The sequence below is a fragment of the Lipotes vexillifer genome, unplaced genomic scaffold, assembly GCF_000442215.2.
Source record: "Lipotes vexillifer unplaced genomic scaffold, Lipotes_vexillifer_v1.1 scaffold526, whole genome shotgun sequence".
NCBI classification, from domain to species: Eukaryota; Metazoa; Chordata; class Mammalia; order Artiodactyla; family Lipotidae; genus Lipotes; species Lipotes vexillifer.
The window spans coordinates 250946-256497 of NW_006784581.1; positions in this window are offsets into that span (position 1 = coordinate 250946).

The window sequence follows — 5552 nt, forward strand, 5'->3', positions numbered from 1 at the left end:
AGAGTTTTTTATCATAAATGGGTGTTGAATTTTGTCAAAAGCTTTTTCTGCATCTATTGAGATGATCATATGGTTTTTATTCTTCAATTTGTTAATATGGTGTATCACATTGATTGATTTGTGTATATTGAAGAATCCTTGCATCCCTGAGATAAATCCCACTTGGTCATGGTGTATGATCCTTTTAATGTGTTGCTGGATTCTGTTTGCTAGTATTTTGTTGAGGATTTCTGCATCTATATTCATCAGTGATATTGGTCTGTAATTTTCTTTTTTTGTAGTATTTTTGTCTGGTTTTGCTATCAGGGTGATGGCGGCCTCGTGGAATGAGTTTGGGAGTGTTCCTTCCTCTGCAGTTTTTTGGAAGAGTTTGAGAAGGATGGGTGTTAGCCCTTCGCTAAATGTTTGATAGAATTCACCTGTGAAGCCATCTGCTCCTGGACTTTTGTTTGTTGGAAGATTTTTAATCACAGTTTCAATTTCATTACTTGCGACTGGTCTGTTTATATTTTCTATTTCTTCTTGGTTTAGTCTTGGAAGATTATACCTTTCTAAGAATTTGTCCATTTCTTCCAGGTTGTCCATTTTATTGGCATAGAGTTGCTTGTCTTAGGATGCTTTGTATTTCTGCGGTGTCCGTTGCAACTTCTCCTTTTTCATTTCTAATTTTATTGATTTGAGTCCTCTCCTTTTTCTTGATGAGTCTGGCTAAAGGTTTATCAATTTTGTTTATCTTCTCAAAGAACAAGCTTTTAGTTTTATTGATCTTTGCTATTGTTTTCTTTGTTTCTATTTCATTTATTTCTGCTCTGATCTTTATGATTTCTTTCCTTCTGCTAACTTTGGGTTTTGTTTGTTCTTCTTTCTCTAGTTCCTTTAGGTGTAAGGTTAGATTGTTTAGATTGTTTGAGACTTTTCTTGTTTATTGAGGTAGGCTTGTATTGCTATAAACTTCCCTCTTAGAACTGCCTTTGCTGCATCCCATAGGTTTTGGATCAGTGTGTTTTCATTGTAACTTGTCTCTAGGTATTTTTTGATTTCTTCTTTGATTTCTTCAGTGATGTCTTGGTTATTTAGTAACGTATTGTTTAGCCTCCATGTGTTTGTGTTTTTTATGTTTTTTTCCCTATAATTGATTGCTAATCTCATAGTGTTGTGGTCGGAAAAGATGCTTGAAATGATTTCAGTTTTCTTAAATTTACCGAGACTTGATTTGTGACCCAATATGTGATCTGTCCTGGAAAATGTTCCATGTGCACTTGAGAAGAAAGTGTAATCTGCTGTTTTTGGATGGAATGTCCTATAAATATCAATTAAATCTTTCTGGTCTATTGTGTCACTTAAAGCTTGTGTTTTATTAATTTTCTGTCTGGATTATCTGTCCATTGGTGTAAGTGAGGTGTTAAAAGTCCCCCACTATTACTGTGTTACTGTCAATTTCCTCTTTTATAGCTGTTAGCAGTTGCCTTATGTATTGAGGTGCTCCTATGTTGAGTGCATATGTATTTATAATTGTTATATCTTCTTCTTGGATTGATCCCTTGATCATTATGTAGCGTCTTTCCTTGTCTCTTGTACCATTCTTTATTTTAAAGTCTATTTTATCTGATATGAGTGTTGCTACTCCAGCTTTGATTTCCATTTGCATGGAATATCTTTTTCCATCCCCTCACTTTCAGTCTGTATGTGTTCCTGGTTCTGAAGTGGGTCTCCTGTAGACAGCATATATATGGGTCTTGTTTTTGTATCCATTCAGCGAGCCTGTGTCTTTTGGTTGGAGCATTTAATCCATTCACATTTAAGGTAATTATCAATATATATCTTCCTATCACCATTTATTAATTGTTATGGGTTTGTTTTTGTAAGTCCTTTTCTTCTCTTGTGTTTCCCACTTAGAGAAGTTCCTTTAGCATTTGTTGTAGAGCTGGTTTGGTGGTGCTGAATTCTCTTAGCTTTTGCTTGTCTGTAAAGCTTTTGATTTCTGTCAAATCTGATTGAGATCCTTGCGAGGTAGAGTAATCTTGGTTGTAGGTTCTTCCCTTTCATCACTTTACATATATCATGCTGCTGCCTTCTGGCTTGTAGAGCTTCTGCTGAGAAATCAGCTGTTAATCTTATGGGAGTTCCCTTGTATGTTATTTGTCGTTTTTCCCTTCTTGCTTTCAATAATTTTTCTTTGTCTTTAATTTTTGTCAGTTTGATTACTATGTGTCTCGGCATGTTTCTCCTTGGGTTTATCCTGCCTGGGACTGTTGCGCTTCCTGGACTTGGGTGACTATTTCCTTTCCCATGTTTGGGAAATTTTCGACTATAATCTCTTCAAATATTTTCTCAGGTCCTTTCTCTCTCTCTTCTCCTTCTGGGACCCCTATAATGCGAATGTTGTTGCGCTTAATGTTGTCCCAGAGGTCTCTTAGGCTGTCTTCATTTCTTTTCATCCTTTTTTCTTTATTTTGTTCCACGGCAGTGAATTCCACCATTCTGTCTTCCAGGTAACTTATCTGTTCTTCTGCCTCAGTTATTCTGCTATTGATTCCTTCTAGTGTATTTTTCATTTCGGTTATTGTATTGTTCATCTCTGTTTGTTGTTCTTTAATTCTTCTAGGTCTTTGTTAAACATTTCTTGCATCTTCTCAATCTTTGCCTCCACTCTTTTTCCAAGGTCCTGGGTCATCTTCACTATCATTATTCTGAATTTCTGGAAGGTTGCCTATCTCAGCTTCATTTAATTGTTTTTCTGGGGTTTTATCTTGTTCCTTCATCTGGTACAAAGTCCTCTGCCTTTTCATTTTGTCTATCTTTCTGTGAATGTGGTTTTCCTTCCACAGGCTGCAGAATTGTAGTTCTTCTTTCTTCTGTTGTCTTCCCTCTCTGTAGTAAAATTTAGACAGATGATCATTTGTCCTCTGGAAGCTTCCAGCAAGACTGGTCGTGTCATAGACAAACATGTTGACAGATCACAAAATTAAAAAATAAATACAGAGTAGGGAGTGAGACAACTTCAGGTAGCCCAAAGGAGAGCCCAGACAAGAGTTCTCTCCCAAGCCTTTGGCCCTGAATTTTCTCCAGACAACCGTGGGTAGTTCTCATGTCAGCGGGTGATGAGGATACCAAAGTTCCCATCATTTATGGAGATCTGGGGCCCCAGCAGGGCTTCTCATGGCAGGATAAGCTGGCGGATGTAGGCTCAGCTGCTAATCTCCACAATCCTTCTCAGAAAGACAGAAGAAGCAACTCACGCTCCTTAGACTTAGGTGTTCAGGCTGAACTTTCCAAAGAGCTCTGACCCTGCAGGGAAGCCGGGAGCAGCGGATCAACACTGTGATGAATAGGAAGCACAGTCACCAAAAACCAAGGTTGACAGAGGAAAGCAGAAAGGTCAGCAACTTCCTAGTTATTTCCTGAGGCTGGAGTTTACAGAGGACATGACCCCCAGTCCAGACTGTGCTGAGAGGTCAGTAAGCCTGAACAGCAGTGAGGGGGGTTGGGTGGCCCCCAAAGATCCCCTCTCTCAACTGGAGCTGTCTGGGAGCCCAGGAAAGGGCACTCAATGGGATGAGAAAGGGGTACATTCCAGGGTCTTGTTCTGGTTTGTTGATCAGAGCGGCAAGGCGGCCAGGGGCCTGCAGGGAAGCCAGCACAGGTTCACAGCCAGGGCCGAGTCCCTCGGGAGGGGGCCGTGTAACAAACTGCTCACAGGCCCCCCCAAAGCACTGTGGGCCTCCGGCCCCAGCAGAACAGTACACTGACGCCTAGAGTGGGCTCTCGGGAGACGGCCAGGCTGCAGAGGCCACTCTGCTTCTTCCCAGCTGAGATGCCCTCAGCTCAGTTTCTGCATCTGCACAATGAAAATTTAACTACCTTCCTCCGAGGTGGGGTTCATTATGTCAGCATGCGAAAAGTGCTCATCCTGGTCAGTGCCCCGCATCTACTACACAGTGCAAAACCATTCAGGCTTAACAAATAATCCACACACCATCACACCAGCACAACTAGGCAGCTTTCACTGCCGCCAGGAACACTGGTCTCACTCCAAGCCCCCACTTACACCTGGCCCCCGGCTTCCTATAACACCAGTTAGAGCAGCAACTTCTTTGTTTTTGAAACACTTAAATAAAAAAATCCCCATCCTGGACACCCATTTGGATCTCCTTCTCCTCTTCCCAGCCCTAATAGTTGAGTGCTCGGCTTTCGGTCAGATCTGCTTTTCTCCTGAAGCCACCGGACCCCTAGATGATCTCATTTGGTTGCGTGACTATAAATACCATGTACAACCCGGTGGAGGCAGAATCGGAAGACAGATACCCTACTGCCTACGGAACATCTCCACTTGGACCTTGCTACAGGCTGGGTTTTCCAGAAACAAACTGAGACGGAGTTTGGGGTGCAAGATGTTTATTAGGGATCACCTGTGAAAGGAAAGGGGAGGAAGCAGGGTGGGGCAGAGGGAGGTGAGCTGTGAGGCAGGCCTGGAAGAGCCGCTGACCACCCAGCGAGGAGTGGGAGCCATGCAGTGAAGACTGCCCATCAGCGGTGCCCGCATCAGACGCACCTTGCGCAGTCACCGATGTGGGCTGCCCCGGGAAGGGTGTAACCTCAGACAAAGTGGCTTTCTGTGGCCTGAGACTAACTGGAAGTTGTGGCCAGGTGGGGGCCATTTGCTGATTGCACTTCCGCAGCTGGGCAGCAAGTCCCTCCTCCAAGGGGGAGCTGGGTGAGCATCTCCAGGGCTGCCACACATTGTCCAGTGGCTATCTCAAACTCAGCAAGTCCACAACCAACCCTCGATTTCGCCCCGCCCAACTTCTCCCCTGTTTTTTTTTTTTTTTTTTAATCTCCAAGTGGCCAAAGAGCACTATCAACTTGCTGAGGCAAAACCCCATGTCTCAGTATTGACTCTTCCTCAAATGCCCATGGGCAATCCATCTGCAGATTCTTTCAGCTTCACATCCAAGACATATCCAGATTCCAACCACTTCCCACCTCCTTCACACTGCTCCCTGGCCCGGCCCACCCCAGCACTGCCCCTGTGGTCAGCTGCAAGAGCTCAGTAGCCCCTCCTACCCAACCAGTCCCTCACTCATCCTTCCTGGTCTCTTTTCTATACACAAACTGGGTGATCTTTTAAAAATATAATCAGATCGCCTCATACCCCTGCTCAAAACCAGTCAGTGGCTTCCATTCATGTTCAGAATGAAATCCGAATGCTTGCCATGACCCAGGAGCGCTACGTCATCTGGCCCATCTCTCTCTTCAGTGTCATCACCTTACTCTTCCCACGTGATACACCACTCCCCTCACCCCTCTCCAAACCTGCGCTGCCAACATCGGGGCCCCTGGGCACTTGAAACATGGCTAGTTCAGACTGAGATGTGCGCTTAGTGTCAAATACACACTGGATTTCGAAGACTTGGTATGAAAAAGAGAATAAAAAGTTTCTCAACTTTTTAAATAGTGATTACGTTGAAATGACAGTATTTTGAATATATTGGGTTAAAAAAAGTATTACTAATTTGACCCTTCTTTTTTTTTTTTTTCTCTTGTTTGCGGTA